General features: G+C 38.4%; 1 protein-coding gene across 1 annotated transcript in view; it reads right to left on the minus strand.

The window, feature by feature from the left end:
- ROBO1 (roundabout guidance receptor 1) overlaps positions 1 to 19,730 on the minus strand; it is a 740,348-nt gene that overhangs the window by 695,165 nt on the left and 25,453 nt on the right. The window lies entirely within an intron of this gene.

Consider the following 19,730-nt stretch of genomic DNA (forward strand, 5'->3'; position numbering starts at 1 on the left):
CCCACTCTGAAAAATGTTATACTGCGGCACACTTTCTATATATTGTATAATGCAATCTCATTTACTGGAATAGTTTTGGGGAGAGGAGCTTCTGAAAGGTTTAGAGGCGGAGGAATTGCAATCTGATTGCCAATTCCTGCAAGAGATCTTGGTAAAGTCACTTTAGCTGAATTAGTCTCTGAAAAGCACAGAATGAGATATCTGTAACAGCACTACAGAACCTCAGGTAATATTCCAAGTAATTTTGAGCACAGAACAAAGTTAATCATGCTCTAGACCACACAAGACATTCACAAAAGAGAAACAAGACGAGAAGCTGTCAAACACTGGGGTACAAACTACTGATGGGTACCAGAAGCAGCAACCAGTCAGTAACAAAGAACTATAAAGAAAGAATGCAGTCCTTCAGTGTAGCCTAAAGAGTCAATGTCTTCAAATTTGGCAGTGATTTGTAAAACCAACAGCACATTATTGAAATTATCTTGCAAGTGGGGCTACCCTTGCATTCCTTGCAATATATAACAGACATGACTTAGTAGATTTAAACTGCTATGACCTGAGACGGGAGAAAAACTGTGTTCTGATTTAATAGGATCCTAAATCATTAAAGCTAGTTAAATGATAATGACAAAAAATTTTAGTTGAAATCACAGTGTTAATATACAGTGCAGAGTACAGATCTTATTAGAGGATAATTTTCTGCCTTTACCTTGCCTAAATGTGAGTAACAAGTTTGGAGAATATACATAAATTTTAGCATTCACATGTTTATAACCCCCATCCCCACCTTTCCCCCCCCCCCCCCACCAAAATCAAGACCTGAAATTGTGGGAAACTCTATTTTCTTATATCAAGAACTCTTAGCATTGTGTATGCTGTCTTTAGGAGAGCTCCAGCAAAAAGACTCCTTTCCTGCCGTGTGACAGGGTGTGAGCACAAATTTCCTGGTAGAGGCTCACAGAGCCTTCCCTAGAGTTTAAAGAACATCTGCCATGCTTTTCTATAAGTAGATGAGTTAAGAGGGGAATATTAAATGGTATCAAATCAGAGTGCCCTAATTTGGCTGCCTTGAAAACAGACAAAGGGCAATCTCTCAAAGAACACTTAAAGCACGGAGACAGGTTAATAATAATAATAATAATATGGAGGCAGGTTAATAATAATATGGGTCTTTTTATGTATTAAGGCAATACAGCCTCTTTTTGTCACAAATGAATAAACTAGGATCTCTAAAAACTAATTTGGCCAGAAAACTACATGTACTGAGATGATCACCAACCAAAGCCTCCTATCTCAGTGTTTGAACTAAAATGGAGCCTTGTTACCTGAAGGGCTACAGTCAGAGAAAGATGTTTTTGAAGCAATAGACAAATGCATGGATTGTGAGACAAATTTCATGATGTCTCTGGATGTAAGACTCCTAGATGAAGGGCTTTTCACAAATTGACTTCAGGTAGTCCAACCCCATAGCCTGACCTCTAGCTTTCTAGACTACACTGGATCATTCTCTTGCCATCCTCATTTCTGGCCGCACGGCAGCCTGACAATCCTATCGCCATCAGTATGGTCTGCAGAAGTGTCAGCTAGCCACAAAATGAATGCATTAACACCAGCATAATGACTTGCTTGTGCCTGCATGTCACAAGTAGAAGAAAATCACACTAAGAATTCGTGAAGAGCTGCTGCACACTACCAGGGCGTTGCTGAATGCCAGCTGCAACACAAGCCCTTAAACCCAAGTCCTGCACAGCAATAATAAACACAGTTTTTGACCGCTTAAACCTCCGCCTTCTATAATACTGTGTTTGCTCAGAGAAACCTAAAAGAAGGACAATCTTTCCAAAATCTTATCAACACTTGTGGCCCCTGCTACACAGCCACTGTAGTATGAAGACAGGACTTCTATTTATATAGTCTCCCTAGTACTGAACTGCCACCTAAAGAGTCTTTTTTCTGCCATTTAACAATCCCTCTGAGAAAACCGCCTAAGCAGAGACCCTTCCCGACTAAGATGGGGCTGGTGCAATGGGTTCATTGTTCTTTTGCTCCCTTTCCCTGCTCTGGGCAGAAGGAGCCATACCAGGAACGCACCGAGCTGGGGCTCTTTCCCACATCCTGCCTGCTCTTGAATTCCAAGCTGTAGACACTCCTCTTCTCCGCTCTAAAAACCACATAACTCAGGGCATGCCTGTGGTCATCGCCCTCATCTTATGCTGTTGTTGATCTAAGCCAAAGAAGAGAGTTAACCGAGGATCAAGCACTTCACCTCTTGAAGGAAAACAGATGTCCTTCAAGCTGTAACTCCAGAAACTCGTTCTTGGCATCAGAGATCAGGAAGGAGTAAATTAATCAGCCGTTTCCTACTTTGTGAGTAGGAAACATCATTTTAGAAGCACACAGTGAGTAGGAGCGACTGTCAGAAAGAAGGCACTAGCCTGACTGAACCAGCTCTGAACCATGCCAGGAAAATTCCTAATGTTCCTTAAGCTATAAAGAAGAAAACATTCGGTCAGGTTATGCATGGTACAGAAAAAAAAGGGGAAAAAAAAAATATATAAAAGGTTTTGCAATTAGAGGGAAAGAAGTTTTACCAACAGGCCCACATAATGGATCATTAACCAAGACATCCATATTCAGAAGCCCAGCAGATTTAGTGAGGACCCGTACAGATCATTAGCACTGGAGATAATAGCCATTGATTAAAAACTGACACATTGATCGTTTGTTCTGGCTTTTGATTTGCCTAAGGCTTCCACCCAATTTCTTACAGTCTCCTACAGCATTTTATCTCCTGGATCATGAAAACTGTAGTTTCAGCTTCATGAACACACATCCTTAGTCCATCTATTTATGGTATTTATGCAGCATGTCCGTTGATAGGTTCCTGCCCATATAATTTAGTCATAAAACCTTGCCAGGCCCATGACATGATTTGCTTCAAATTATTAAACCACTTTGTTCATTATTTATTATTGCAATATTGTTTGCCCTGTAACAGCTAAGGTTATGTTAGCATTTCCATTACAAACACAGATACATCAAGGGGTTTAAAACTTGACTGTAAAAATCTTGCTTTAGGCTGGGACTCTGCAGACAAGGTTTCAGCTGACAACAAATTTTTTTTTTTATTTTTTTTTTTTTTAAACACTTTGTACTGAGAATAAAAACAAAATCCATCTCCTACCGATTTGGCTACAGCAATATGGAAAAAAATAATTACCTTTCGCTATCAAGTCACTTTCACATACACATTTTCCTAAATTAAGGTTTTTATAGCATGCCCTGGGTCATTTTGTTGTATTTCAGAATTATAAGGCTATTCAAGTCTGTAAAGCTGGCCACTATGTCTTCGTAATAGTTTCATATTTTATGTATGAAACTCAGAATTTGTACAAAAGCATCATTCCCTGCACATGTAATTGTAACAAATTGCTATTTAAGGACACATAATGGGCATTTCTTGACCTTAATACCCATACAGAGGGTTTGAATATAAAACTTTACAACCAAACTGAAAAACCCAAATTAATACTAACATTTTTCTATACTAATAATGTATTGCTTCTCCATAAAGGGCCGATCCTATTGCCTATGCCCACCTCATCAGTGTTTATCGGACTAGTGTGTATATTTTTTAAAAATGTGACTATTATTTCTTCTGGGAGTATATGTAGATGTAAAACCCCGATACGAGTACGAAATTATAGTTCTTACCAGCATTAGGATTTAGAAGATTACTTTTGCAAATAAAGACCTCAATTTTGAACAGTGCATTTGCTAGTAATTCAGATGCACAGAGCAACCTATTCTAATGGATTAGAGAGCTAGACAATTCACCTTCAAAGAAGGTGGAAGTTATCTTTGCTTGAGGCACAGCAAATTCCAATACAGTTCACTTTCTCTATTAATACATAAGGAGATATATGATAAGGATTAATAATAAGGCTACATGGATTCCTGTACTAGGTCATCTCAGAAATCTTAAGCAGAATTTCTCTGCTTGCTTGTTTATACAGGTCTATCCATAGGTAGCTCATGGGTTACCTAAATTTAGTATTTCGGTACGTCAAATATTTTCAGTTGTAATGATTTAATGGACCTATCCCTGAGGTGGGAAGTTGGAAATTTAAGTAATCATTTGGTTTAGACTTCCAAGTACTGCTATTTTATAATAAAAAGGATTCTGTATGGCACCTGATTGCAGTTTGTGGAGGGTGAATTTGAGATCGAAATGCAGAAAGAGGAATAGGTTCAGGCTCACATGCGGTCACGCTTCAGTGTTGAATTTCATTTCTATGACAGCTATAGGATGCATGCAGAAGACCGCTATTTTTACTTATGGAAAAATTATAGCAAAGTTTTAAGTAAATTTTTGAACTCCATCTTTAAAAAAATTATGCTCACTAGATATACTGTTTCAGAGATTTCTAGACCAATAAAACACTTTCATCTTGCAACAGCAAAAATAAATACGTAGAGTCTTCATGTTTAAGAAAACAATAATTTGAGCTGCATCCAAGAATTCTTGTTTCTCTCAAGGTTAAATCTGTATATCCTAGTATGATTTAATGTATTATGTACTTTATCATGTAATTTTGATTATACTTGCATATCAATAAATTTATCTACACTTTGAATTGACTGTTTTTACAGGTAGGTATAGACATTTTACAGTCACTGCAGATACATTTGTGAACCTATCCTTTCTCTGTTTTCCATGAAACCTTTATCTAAATTGGTATTTTCAATTAAAACACAATCTTTTGTCTCTGAAGCACTTCTTCCCAAATCTTTTACACACCTTCTCCACTCAGGCCTTTCCTTTAGCCTTCGCAGTCACACATAAAAATAGTAGCGGAAAAGACACTGAGAAATGATCCAGTATAGCTCTCTGATCAAAGGCTGCATCAAATATACATCATAGCATTCCAGACAGATGTGTTCCCAAGCCATTCTTAAGGTTATTGTACCACGGATATACCACAGTTTCCCCAACTAATCTATTTCACTGCTTTGCCATCTCTATCATTGGAAAGACTTGCCAGACATACAGAGAAGTCTTCCACGTTGTCATGGAGAAGAGTTTGTTCGCATCTGTCTACATATGCGAAGACTGTTGGCATGACTGAGTTTTCTCACCTCAAGAGTTAACAGTCCGGTTACCTCCCTCTTTGCTTTGAAATCCTGTTTCTGAGATCATCTTATTGCTTTCCTCTGCAAAATTACTCTTCCTTGGAAATATATTTTCATATTTATCTGGCCCAGCAGATTCTCAGGCTTGTTCTGAATAGTTTAATTTGATCCTAATGTGCTGAAAAGCCTTACCATCCTCCCACAAAGTTCTCTCCCCTTTCCTTTCTAAGGCAACCCAATATCAGGCAGGTCCCAAAGAAGGTAACTTCCTGGCTGCCACTTGTACAACTACATTAAGGTTCCTACTAAACTTCTCCTTGTCAAGCAGGCCGTAAACATGAGAGGACATGTATTTAGCTTTTCAAGATTAAAAAAAAAAAAAGAAAATCTGAGTTTCTTTTCCATGAAGCACAGTTCTCTCCAAAAAGCTTTTAAGAAATATTTATCACAGTTAAAAGTGAATGCTTTACCAAATTGTGCAGTTCGATGAAAGACATTTAACTATTAGCTTGCCTCATGGTCCAGTAGAGTTGATGCGACGTCAACCTATGACTAGAGGTCAGTGATCCAGGCAAGGCTGGATAATAACGTGATGAAAGCATGATTATTACTGGGGGCACTGAGCATGTATCATCAAATAACATCAAATTGATTTGCAGGTCATCTTTAAGTAACCAATATACTCTCTCGCTGTCCTCTTACCTTTCCTACTGAACTTCCTCTTCCAAACACTCCCATTGAGCAGGAAGAGGCAGCAACTATCAGAGAGACATCCTCAGTTCGTGTTACTCATATGGCTCTGTGTATGGTAACTGTTTACTTTAGATGAGAAACATGTTCTTACTCTACAGTAAAAACCTACATTTTTCTAGACCTTTCAATTTTACTTTTTATTGTCTTTTCACCCCCACAATAGCTTTTAATTGGTTTAAGTATTCTACCACTCAAAAGTGGTTAGAGAGGCATACAGTGACGTGCAAGAGTAGCACAAATCACAGATATGGTTAAAGGACTCCAGCCCAGCTAGGTAAACCACAGTAACTTCAATAATGAAAGATTCCTTCATCCTCTCCCCTGGTTTCCGCCCTTGCCCTGCCATATTTCAGAGTCAGCACAACACTGCCTGTGCTCAGCCGCTGCAATACGCATGGGGCTCTTCCCTTGGAAGAGAGGGAGGGTAAACTGATGCTCAGGGCACTTGCTTGCAGCTCTAGAAACTACTGCATCCATGACTTTCCTGTGTTGTCTTGTGCAAGACAATTCAGTTCCTTTGGAAAAAATCAGTCTGTGGGTATACATTGGGGGAAAAAAATAATCAAAAATCTACTGTGACTTTAAAAGGGCATCATTAAAGCTAGGACCACTAATCAGATGCTCTAAAAACTCTCATTAAGTACCTTCAAGTAACTGAACATTTGAAAATCCATCAATAACTATTTCTGTTTCAATCACGCTTCCTGCCACACAGCAGAGGTGACAGATACAGTACAGTAGCTATTGATCTGGGGAATTTAGCTTCCATTCCTTCTCTGGGCTTATCCCCTTTGACTGATTTAGAGAAAGACATTTCCACTATGTTTCTTGTCAACAGGTTACTATGTTATTAAAGGAGTGGTTATTGATTAAAAGTCACTGCAACCTGCGCATCCCAGTAAATTTTCGTTGAGAAGACTTCAAATCACTTTGTGAATGTATTTCAAGCTAGAAATCAAAAATTAGTGTCTGAAATCTAGGCAGATTTAAAATTAAGATTCTGAAAAGCTTGTTGCCAGCAACAGAAATCCAATTCCTACTAAGTTCTTTTTATATCTTTTTTCTTTTTTTGTTGTTGTTTTTTTAATGCGTTGTCCGTGCCTGTAAGCTAAGCTACAGGGGAACTGCCTGGAGACTTTGGGAGTTAAATTCAAACTTGTTTTGTGAGGCAGCATCTATTTCCCTGTCAGAAGGAACTACCACGGGACCTCCTTCATGCCTCTCAGCACAGCCATGAGATTAAAGTTTTCTCTACAACACCCAGGGGAACACTCCAGAAAGCAGTTTAAAATTTAAACAGATAGTTCAAAAGGAAGCCACACTGCAATGGCAGGGTCCACTCACATGCTGAAGGGGAAGTATGTTAACCAGGGGCTAGCAAATTCCCCCTTTGGAGTACAGCTCTCAGACCTTCCTGTGCTGTTCTGGAGATACACGGATGTGATTCACAGAAGACGCTAATTGATCCCAGAGCTGGATGGCCTCTTGGCCCAGAGGAGATAGGAACTGGACTACAGGAGAGAGGCGTAGATAGGCAGAGCATTAAAAAACATCAGGTTTTAAGAATGACCAAAGTTTGGATTATTTACTGGTATTGATTAACTGTAAAGCTGGAGGCAGCTATGAAAATGAAGAATTTCCCATTTTTCAAAAACATTTTAGAAAGCCACTTCTTTTAAAAGTTTTCATTATCTTCATAGCCTGGAACAGAGCAACCTGAGAAATGGTTGTGTTGGCAGGACACAGAGTGGGCAGGTAGGTGGGAACTCTCTAGAACTGGCATTTGTCTCTCATTCAACCACAGCTTGGCTAGTCATGCCTGACACCACATAATACAAGTACAAGCACTGCCTTTTGGATGGTTTAAAAGTAAACTACAAATTAACAACTATACTTTTTTCTTTACCACCCACTGCTAGTCATGTTCAGACCCAAACCAGAAAGGGTCTAGTCTACACCAATTTCATCAGCTTCTCTACAAGCATATAGTTAAACTAGCCTCTAGGTGATACCCTTAATTTAATTCAGATGAAGGTCATATTGATTTACTTTGTATTGATAAATTGACAGTCATAAGCTACAACCATTCAAAACCTGACAGGTTAGTCATTCAACTAAACTGGTATTTAAATCAGTTTTAGGTCAATTGGTAAAAATTATCTTTTTAGACAAACCAGATTCCTGACTTGAAACAAAAGGAATTGCTATATTTACACTGGAATCAGATCTTTTCTTGAAACCCATTTTTCTGCCCTCAATTCCCTTTCTATCTTTTCATTTCTTATACAATACTGCTTTATGTATTCCTCCCTGAGGAATATAAACATATCATATGCCATGTGTGAACTTGTAAACTCTTTTGAGATACAAGGGTAGTAAATTCTGAATGGTATCATTTCTAATGTCTGAACAACTCTACTGAACAAACCATCCATCAAACCCACACGAAAATGTCCTCCACAAAGTAAGAATTAGAGGGAGAAATAACAGTGTAAAACTCGCCATATTTACCTAACAATCAGATCTTATAACAAATACACATATTCACTCATAGTAATGTGTAAATAGTTTTTACATTTGTATTTCATATAGTGTCATAGTCATGACGATATACAGATAATCCACAGGGCACCATTTGTAGAGGGATGCAGCACTACTTACTGTACCAACAACTACACCACAAAACCCCAAACCCCACAGACTTACAGAAAACAAGTCTAAATCTTTCTCTCTCAGTGTTATCCTTAAATCCAAGAACACCACTCGTACAAACAAACTAAAATTATTTCGGTTGAAGATAAGCATTACTTCTCAATTACACCGTGATGAGAAAATTTCAATTTGATTACTTCGATGTCTGGTGCAGTCAGAAATGCATACTCAAGCTACTCATAGTGAAAGATAGACAACACTTACAAAGAGCTTAAAAATAACTAATTTTTAATTCATAATTGGTTGGACTAACTTATCACAAACTTACAAAGACGCATCTTCAAACCACAAGTGTTTCGTTGTATTTTATATCACCAAGGATATCCTGTACAGCCATAATTTTGGTTGGTAAATCAGCACACCAATAATTTCCATTACTTTCATTACTATATGTGAAAGTTGGATGGTAGTATCTTTACAGCTCATTACTTTCTAGATGTTTATTCAACTAATTATAATCATCCTTTAAGTAGATGCAATCCATCATTTTAATAGGTCAAAATCTCATATTTTTTTTTCCTGCACTGCAAACAAGCTGGATGAAACATTAGGTTTCAATTTCACACAGAGATCTTTGTTTTAAAATAAATGTAATGATGGCAGAAGCACTTGCCTATACATATTTATTAGCTGGCAACCACAGGGATTTCTGTGACTAACTGCGTGCTGGGACTACTTTGCCCCTGTATGCCTTGGTAGGCTTGAAAACCTCGGGGGCTTGGCAACTTCAGCCCCCTGACAGCACGGTTTTGGGAGGACTCTGAAGCCGCTCTGTTCTCCTTGCTTGCCTGGATGAGGTGTCGTGGGTTTGTATTGTGTTCCCCACACAAATAACACCTGCAAGGAACGCTTCTCCCTAGTAAAACAATTTTGTAAAGAGTCCATCAGGCCCACCTTAACTCACAAGTGGGGAGGAGGAGAAAGCAAGCTGCTCACACTCACCAGCCAACAGAGGGGGAGGTGGAAAGAAGTCTCCATGCACACTTTGCTCCCACAAGGTTGCTGAGGTGCAGGGGGACCGGGGCGGGGTGCGGGGACATGGGCCCCCTGGCCCTGCTGGCTGGACGGGAGGGTGGTGGGACCCCCAGCGGCGGGAGGGGTCCGGCTCCAGCTGCGGCCGGGGGAAGGGAGGGAAGGGGGAGACGATCGCTTCAGTGCTTAGTTGTTTATGCTCGCTTTTTCTCCTCAATGCCCAAATCGGTCATTAGAAGTTTGTGTTAATTGGCAACAAATTAAGTAAAATATCCCAGGGCTGCGACCGTTTTGCCCGCGCCAATATGTTGGATAGATACTTTTATCGCTAGTTTGGAATTAAGCTCTGAAGGAGGGAACCGTGTCAACAAGACTCCTCCTTTCTAGGCTTCAGCTTGTTATTGTTGGCCCTGTTCATACCCAATAACCTACAAAGGTGAGTGAATTACAATCTGAGGATTGATAACTTTCTGCAAATTTTACAACAAAAACATACAGAAACTACAAAGAATAACTGTACACACTCACGCCAAACATACCAGTCAGACCCCCTCCCTCAGCTCATCTCCCAGGGAACGGAGTATGGAATTTGCCCTCACAGGCATTGAAGAATTAAGAGTGATAAAAGTGGTAACAGAGAACAATTTAAAAAGGCAAATGGCTAAAAGAAAAAGGCAAAACTGATTCTAGAAGTCTTTAATTTTGTTTTCCTTCTGGTTTGTTTGGTTGTTTTTTTTTTTCCTGTGCTCATCTAAAACCTGGGTTCTGTTAAACATGGCAATTTTACAAGTAGGGATTCAAAAGTATTTCCATTCTGTTTACTCACATAAATTAACAAGGAGTGCTCTTCCAATTCTAGGTGGCTCTGTCAAGTTGGTTAAAGACACATTTAGTGCAATTGGTGTTAAAAGCAAAGACCAAAATACCCCCAACTTCTTCACAAAATAGACAAAATGCTCAATGAATCACATAGTTCCAAAGCACCTAACCCAAAAAAGCTCCCTGTAATGAACGATGCTTCTTCAAATACCTTTAGCAGAGATTATATAGCTGGGACATAATTTTTTGTCAGTATGTCCTTCACCAAGGCCACTTGAACTTTTAAGGATCTTAATGTAGCATAAAAATCAGTCAAAGAATCATAATTCTTATAAAATAAGGACAAAGAACTAGCATGTTAACCTTACCACAAATATGCATCCTTAATATTTTATTAAGTCACAGAGAATCACAAGACACAGCACTGGTAATTCCCAAATCCCATTGAAAGTTGACTACCCTGCAAATATTTTACGTTCTTAACTACACATTATATGATTTGCAGACCTCATTAGCCCTACTGTGATGAACAGGATAACTCCTGTACTTTCAAGTCTGGGTCTTGAACAACTTTCATCAAAAAGCACATATAGGAAGTTAGAGCAAAATGAAAAATCACACCAGTGTGTGAGAAAACTAAGCGTGGCTAATCCATGAAAGGACTTAAGGTTTTTCATCAAAAACAGATTCCTGAAACACCAGCACAACTAAATCTTGATATCCCTTGTCCATTGACACTTGAGTTTTTGGTATCAATATCCTTGAGATACTTAAATATAGGTGTTTGAGAATGCTAAGCTGCACCAAAACTTGGCAGCTTACTACCTATCCCACTTGTAATAACTCAGGACTCACAGAGGAGATGTTCCAGCACAGAAGTCCCTGAAGGCGCTCACCCCAAAGAACTTACCTGAAAGCGAGTTTACAGGTCAGGCATTCACATGCAAACAAATGTTTGCCACTGGCTACTGTTGAGGTTCTAGCTGAGGTGGGGGCAGTGGTGCTCCTGGTTTTGTGGCTGACAGCTCCTTGTTGGGGACAGATAGAACCATTGACAAGAGTTCCTTTTTTGCTTTTTGAAGGAATTATCATATCTCTCATTGACCTGACTTGCAACAGGATGGTTTGCCATAAAGGCACTCGCGGTCTTATCAATTGAAGGAGTTCAGCGTATGCTTCCCCAGGAACAGCAGAAGGACAAGCAGAAAGGGAAGCAGAGAAACAGGACAGGCCCCTGTACCTGGCTATACAGACGCTCGTTCTGGAATAGAGAGAGGACTGTGAAACACCTCTACAAGTAAGAGCTGTTTCCCACAGCTGGCTGTTATCAAGTACCTGAGCCACTAGAGAGAAACTCAGCCACCTGCTGCTCCATCTCATCTGCAGAAGCGTCCTCGGCTACATGGAGCAGCTTCTATGGGAGAGGCTATGCCGGAGCTCCCAGCCACAGCAGAAACCCACCAGGGAAGCCAGGCACACTGCCTTACAGCTAGCCCGTGGTGACCTCCACGCTGCCAGAGCTGCAGCAATAACAGAGCTCAAACCACACAGCTGAAAGCTTGTCCTGGTTTGAGTGACACAGGACTAGTTTCTCTTCTAATGCATGTGAAAACTGCACTTTTAGAAGACTCCAGTGTCTGAATTTGTGAAAATATTTCCTTTGTAGCCAGCTATGGTATGTGTGTTTCAAGGTCGCAGTGTTTTTAAGTTAGCCAGGTGCAGGGATGAGGAGGAGCGAGACCTAGGCACTGTATCCAAGCTGGCCAACAGGATTATTTCATACCATGAATGTCACATTCAATATAAATTAGAAAGTTTGCTGTGAAGCTTCCTCTCTTTTTTGATGGCTGTGATCCTGAGAACTCCCTGCCCAGGTGCTGGACCCCTGAGTCCTTCCCTTCCTCCCAGAGCCGCAGCGCTCGCAGTGTCCGACATTTGCTGTCCGCTGCTGGGAGTGCACAGCTTCCTGCTGATAGCATTGGCTGAGTGTAATCCTGCTATATTTTATATTGGTATTGGGATCAATACTGGTTCTTTAGTGTTATTAATGTTAATAATTTAGTATTATTGCATTAAATCTGTTTATATTTCAATCCTCGGGTTTCCTTTTTTTTCCTGACTCCCTTTCCCAAGTGGGGAGGGGTCATCAGGTGGTAAAATAATTGTCTAAATGACAATAAATTGTTGTGGCTTTCTCAACCTATAACAAAACTAGATGGCATATCTCAACTGGCTACATTTTCATCTTTTTGCACAATGTAAAAAAAAAAAAAAAGAAAACCAGTGCAGACACAAATTCTATCAACAGTGCTGCTGAAAAGTTTCAGATATGAATCATGAGGATGAAGAAATCCTGGCAGGTTGCTTGTTTTGGGTTATTCTGGCTATTACCCATGCTCATAGCAACTGAGATCAATGGAAATGTCTCAGAAGTCCCAAATGTTACAGAGGGTTCAATCAATCTCTTGAAAGAAAAGGAAGATTTGGTAGGTTTGTGATTCTCTTTCATGTAGAAAATAACAAAAAATGAACCACCCTAAGTTTGCTGTGTGTGCAAGATTAATATGAATGATAAAATAAGACAAGCTCCCCCACCAGCTTTTAATATTAAAACTAGAAGAGTAAGCACAGTATGTTTAAAGCATTTGTTTAAATGTCAATATCCTGTCTGCTTCAGCAGCAATGCAGGGTTTTGTGTCACTTCTCCTGCCCGCTATCGATTAAACAATCATGATTGCTAATGAGGAAGCAGAAGGTACCATTTTTAATTCCACACTGATTTTTAGCTCTGTTGTTTCAAATGTAAAATTACCTTTGTTGTTTTAAAAATCAGTATGTTCTTTATTATACACTCTAAAAATTATAAGCATGTACCATACACTATTTCTCAATAATTCACACTCATGTCCAAAGATATATTTTTTCCTCCTTTCAGAATTAATTAACCTTAATGAATTGCCCTACCACAAACTGCCAGTCAAGTAGAATGTATAATCATTATGAATGGTTCTCAGAAAAGGTGAGGCCTAAGTATTCAAATGCAGCATGTTCAGCTTCACATAAGCAGGGGTAAGGAAAAGAATATGTAGCTGAAACCCATAGAAATCGTGTTCTGGAAGCACTGGCACATGTCAGTACACAGAGTTCTTACTGCATATTTCTCTGGAAGAGTTGCATTCATTCTTTAATTCAATAATAAAGACATTTAACCATTTTGCCCTGCAACGGAAGTACGGTACGTGAAAAGATGACACCAAACTGATGTCCTGGGGTGTGGAACTGCAGCAACTTCTCTTTGTATTCAAGCATTACCTGTATACTCCAATGGTGTCTAATTCTAATGAATATTAGCAAAAAAAAGATCCGAGCTATGACTCCTGCAGGTGATTAATTTAGCAACGCAATGTTTTCTAGAAACTTCCTAAAAATAACCAAAGTGGGCATGTAAGATGTAAAACATTTCCCTTTACTTTAAATATGGTAGTTGGTTTTGTTGGGGTTTATTATGTTGGTAAATACAAGTGACTAATTTTCAAATAAATGTGACTATTGCAAAGGATTTTACTGGGGGGAGGCAGTATTTTCTAGATTTCACTATAGGATCTTACTTGATTGTCTCCTCCCTTTTGGGAACTTACTTCCCAATGATTCAAGAGGTTTTTATATGGAATATATCAAGCGATTTGTTTTCTCATGTCAGGAGGATGAGGTCTTAATGGTTTATCTCAAGTACTGGTGTTAGTACACCCATACTAAGGTCCCAGATGCCTTAAAAATCCTTTGTAGTACATGAAAAGAATATTTTGTAGGATGAATTGACATGGATGCTCAATAAAGTCAGCCAGACAGTGATTATTTGCTGTAGAGCCCACATACTTCGGCCTATAGAGGATAAATAAATGCAGTTCAGCTTTTCTTACAAACTTCTGACAGCAGGTTCACAAAAGAAATTGGAGGAAGAACAGTTTCAAAGTGGAATTACCTGACTTATTACCAGAAACTTCAGTCTCTATCCACTAATATAATCTATAAAAATATTAGAGACATGAAAAGTAAAACATACTTATTTTGAGCAGTACTAACATTAACTGGGTAGCAAATGATTCCCTCCAACCATAAACAACCGTCTTGTGCAAGAGCTCTGAAGGTGGCATTGGTAATTCAAAGGTGATACCTTCTATGGAGTAAAAGATGACACAGGTGGAACCATATCTGCAGATGAGGATTCATATTGCATTCAACCACTCCCTGCAACTCCCTGGTCCCCAACAGCATATCTTCTGAAGAATACAGCTCCCAAAATGCAGTGTCATGAACACCAAAGAAACACCAGGAAGACTGTTCATGGAGAGGTACCCGATTCCTTTCTCCAGCTTTGCTGCACTTCCCTGAAAATACTGTGTCATTGGTGAAGACACATCTCCATTACCACCTCTAGAGGTTTGACAGAGGACAGGTAAACCAAAAATCCATAGACATTCCGTCAGACTGATGGCATTTCATTGAGGGCCAGATCTTTTTAAAAAACTGTATTTATGCCATGCACATAAAATATGAATTAAAACTGGAACATTTGAAAGAGCTTAACATTACTACCATAAATTGTTACCAGGAATGCAGAAGCTTTTAGTTTTTCACCTAGTGGAGCTTAGTCAATTTTCTCATCTGTCATGGCCTGTGCTTTGTTAAGTTTCCTACAGTTATAGTTTTAACTTTGGAAAAGAAATTATTTATGAAAACAATTTTCTCAGAATTGCTCAAGAGAAAACAGTGCAAAAAGTCTTCACTAGAGTTTCATGACTTAGTCTAACAATTTTAATGCTTCAGCGCAAATCCACTCTTCTAAAGCTGCCTGACAGAGTTCAGCTTATCTGTAAAACTCTGCACCATATTTCACATAGAGATATATACCTTCATATCATATTTGTGATGAACAAATCTGCCTGTGCTCTGTGCTTGACTGAGTTACCTCATACTGATAATGCATTTTACAACTTCATTCTCTTTGGTAATCATTTAATGTTGGCCACTAAATCACTTTCAATTACTTGTGCTATGACATTTGTGGTGTAACACAGCTTAAAAAAATATTTCCACATTTCTACATTCTTATCTAGAAATTTTTATTCTATTATCAACAATATCAGCTATGATTAAAATTACTGAAAGTTGATAGGGCTGAGGGCTTGGTACTGCAATTCAGATATATCAGCAATAGATATAGAAAATATATACATAAGATTATGTAAAAAAAAGGATGGAAATAATATTTTTCATTTCCTAATGATTTCACATTGATAACTCTTCACATACAGGAGGTTCCACTACATGGAAGGTGTTCATCATCAGCTCATGCCCAATGACAGACTGCTGTTCGTGCAGAAACTTTGAACACGGTATTTGTGGATCATCTTATCTAAAACTGCAAAAGGAAAAGGCAGGGGTAGGATGGGGAACTGCAAGCAGAGCACAAAATTTAAAATATGGCTATCCAACAATCAGAAGGTAGGGTGGCACGTGTGCTATCTTATCCATCCAGCTTGATCTAGCTCACAGTGCTAACAACAGAAGTGCCCATGCGAAGGCGTGGGCTGTAATGCACACTGGAAACCAGGTATAAACTCATGAGGACTTTCAGCAAGAAGCTCATCTTGAAGCCTGGTTAACCACATTGCTGCCATGATCCATGTTATCTATGGAAGCTACTACGTAGCACAGATGCTATAATCACAAATACTCTGGCTCAACATTATTCTTATATATTCTATATTCTGCTCAACATTACTTTTAAGGTCTTTAAAGACAGCAGTGAAAACAGCACTTACACCTTAAATTTTCTTTAGAAAGCCAAACCAACCAAAAAAGCATGCTGCTTGAAATCCTCCTATTCCAAGTGAACTTTTTTCACTTATTTAGAAAGAAAACTTTGCCTGGGTCATACAGACCTATCTTGCTGTTAAGACTTAGACACAAACCACAACTAGCTGGCAATTCTCCCTCACTTAAAATAAGGAATTTCAAATTATTTCATGAAGTACAATTATGCACTTCTTAGAAAAAGGTGTGTTTTATGTATTTAAATAGCAACTCCAGCCCACCAACATCAAATTCATGGTGAAACGCCTCATTATTGTTACTATGATGATGATTATTAAATATCAGTCTTGACTCTGACTCAAAAGTACTATTATTGCTTTCAGTTTTAGACGTTAGTCCTGGAAGTATACTGAAATACAGATTTAAAGGCTCTGTCTCAGTATTCTGCTGTAGTATGGCAATTTAATTTACTAAGTTAAAGCAGCACTGCTGTTATGACTGCTTCTCTTGATGAGCTTCAATGAATCATTTTCTCTTCTTCAGTGCTACCGTAACTTTTCTCATTCCAGTTTCTGGTTACCTGAAGCATACTGCAGGTCCTAACAGATCTTGCCAACACTTTTAAATCCAATTGCACTGACAACCGTACCCATCAAGTAGTCAGAATGTAAGGATTATTCAGTTGACTTCACCGTTCCCAAATGGCCAGTTTATTCATAAATTTTTATTCCTGGTAAGGATTAATGCAGAATAATATTCTAAGAGCCCCAGAGTGAGGCTTGAATTCAGTAGCACTGAAAGCAGCAGAGAAGAATGCTCAGGATCCTAAGGAATCAGCTACCTCTCAAAACTATACCAAGAGTACTTGAAAGCAGTTAGGTAATTTGTCATTATACTACCATACTAATTAAAGAACTCCTAAAATCTTGAAGGGCTTCAACTCTGAGGAAAAAAAAGAAATTATATATATACATTTGATTGCACAAGCTGCAAGCTATTCTGATCCAAGAAAGAAACAATGCCAGTTCTAAATTTATGTTTTAATCCTTCAGGAAGCAAGTGACAATAGGAGAATAAATACCTACAGTTTTAGAAGAATTCCTGATTGCTCACAATTAAGAATTTAAGCTTAGTGATTTCAGTGGATCTAAAATTGTCTGAAATTCTGAATATATGAAGATATTGAAGAATTTCCACAAGGTCCAAATCTGGACACAAAAGCCCAACTTTGCATTTACAATGAGGCACCATGGAGGCATGAGATGCTGTTACAAGTTCTAAACCCGTATTTTTTTTCTCAAGTGACATTTCAAAGGTGGGTGATTCTGGTTCTCCTATCTTTTGCTATGCTAACTAAAACCTACTGTAGGAGGGGCGGCATGTAGACAACAGCACCGGTGAAAATCTGGTGCAGCTCAGACTGAATAATGATTACAATCTGCTCATGTGTTGTTAACAGGACTTTAATCTGAGGAAGAGACACGGGCTGGCAACTGTGCCAGTTGTTAATCTGTGAGGAGAGGGGCTACAACAGAGGAATCCTAACAAACTCCCCAATCTTGATAAATATTATTAAATAAAAATGTAGGGCTGGTCTATCAGCAGTGCATGCAATCTAGAGCTGGTCTTTAGGAGTGCTGTCTTGTGCCTTCAGTGCATTAAAATGTCGTTATCCATATTCACCAAAGCACCTTTCTTGCTTCCTTTCTTTAAGCCTTTTTGTAAGCTATAATTACAATTAAGCAAAGACATGTTTACTGTCATGAAATGTATGCCAACGGCTCACACTAATGCAATCCAAACATTAGTATGAAACATTTTTCCAATTACTGCACAGACTCCCTATAGTGTTTCAAGCTGCTTTATGACATTTTAAACTCTCTATATAATATAGTCCTTTAGAAAGCTGCAAAATCTTTCTGTTTCTTTCTTATGACCCAAGAAAACCTAAATCTATTAAAAGCACATTTTCATAGCAGCAGGATAAAAATGCTTTTACTACATTTATCTTCAAAATTGGTGGTGTTAAATAGTGCCAGGGGATAAATAACCATAAAATAAAACATTAGTGTATGGGGTACTGTTCTAACTAGGCATGATGGGATGTCTTTCTGCCCTTTCATTTCTTCTTTCTATTTGTCCCATTAGAGCTACGCAATCATTCATCAGTCACTGTGGCAAGCAGCGTTGCTCCATCCGGACTGCTGCCTAAAATGAGACCTAAGAAAGCAAGCCATAGAGAGAAAACACTGTCCACAGCAGTCCAGAGATGTCCATACCTACATTCCCGACTGATTTTCTACCAAAACACTTTCGCTATTTATGGAAAGAATATTTTAATAGCTTCACATATGAGTTTTGAAGTATTAGAGAAACATTCATTTAGCACTTTAGATAGAACTAGAAAAAAAGGCCTGAATAATTAGTAAACACACCAAAAAACCCCCAGCTTTCATCTTTGATTTAAAATCCAGACATTACAATCAGCTTCCACTAAACAAACTCTGCTTCTGTGTTCTGGCCCTTCTAGCAAACTTATGATAACTTAATACACATGATCTGTCAAAGTGTTAGAGCTTTAAGCAGATGTTATTTTTCTAATTAAAATACTAATAATATTAACATTGAAGCAATCCTAAAATAAACTGAATTTAACAAAAAATGAGCAAAACATAATATTTATCCAAGGTAATGCCACCATTTTTTTACAAAGAATATTGAGAAGAACGAAACGGCTTGTGGAAGATAGAAGATGGCTTCTTGACACAGCTTTTGATAAAAATGCATCTAGTGCTTCTTCACCTATTATGCAACATCCACCAGCTAAACAGAGAGAAGTAACTCACAAGAAAATCTAATGCTTTTTTATATACACAATCTTCCAGAAATCAACAAGGATGTTTGCCTTCTCACTGAATATTATTTCTCAGCAAAAATGTGAAAGATAACTGCCTGAATTTTGGGACAAAACTAGAGTATTTGCTGCATGCCTTACAGAAATCAATATATAAAAATGCCATGTTATAGTTCAAACATTTTCCTTTTTTTTTTCTTCAAAGGATATCAGGTATCCTTTAAATAACTTATAAATACTGAAATTGATGTTCAGAAGATTAAGCTTCTTCAGAAAATCTTGCATTGAATTTCCTGGAAGGACTGGAAATTGCATCTTCATATTGCGCATTCCATCATACACTTGTTAAGCGCATTCTCGTTGCTTGCAAGTATGTCCTCTCACTGATGTCTTAAAGAAAATGGACTTTTTAAAAAAGAACTAAACAAAAAACCCGAAACCGTTAAGCTCCGAATAAAATGCAAACGGAACTGAAAAAGTATGGAGTCTTCCTTTCAAAGGATAAATAATTTCTTGAGTTTATAGCTACTGAGAGCTTTAAACCATCTGGATTTTGTTAATCTACATTATTTATGAAGGCAAGGAAAAGAAATATCATACTTCAAACCCATGATGTCTGAGGTATAGAGATTGGTAGACATGCATTTCTAAATCACTCTAGCAAGACTGT

The sequence above is a fragment of the Rissa tridactyla genome, chromosome 1 (assembly GCF_028500815.1).
Source record: "Rissa tridactyla isolate bRisTri1 chromosome 1, bRisTri1.patW.cur.20221130, whole genome shotgun sequence".
In the NCBI taxonomy this organism is placed as follows: Eukaryota; Metazoa; Chordata; class Aves; order Charadriiformes; family Laridae; genus Rissa; species Rissa tridactyla.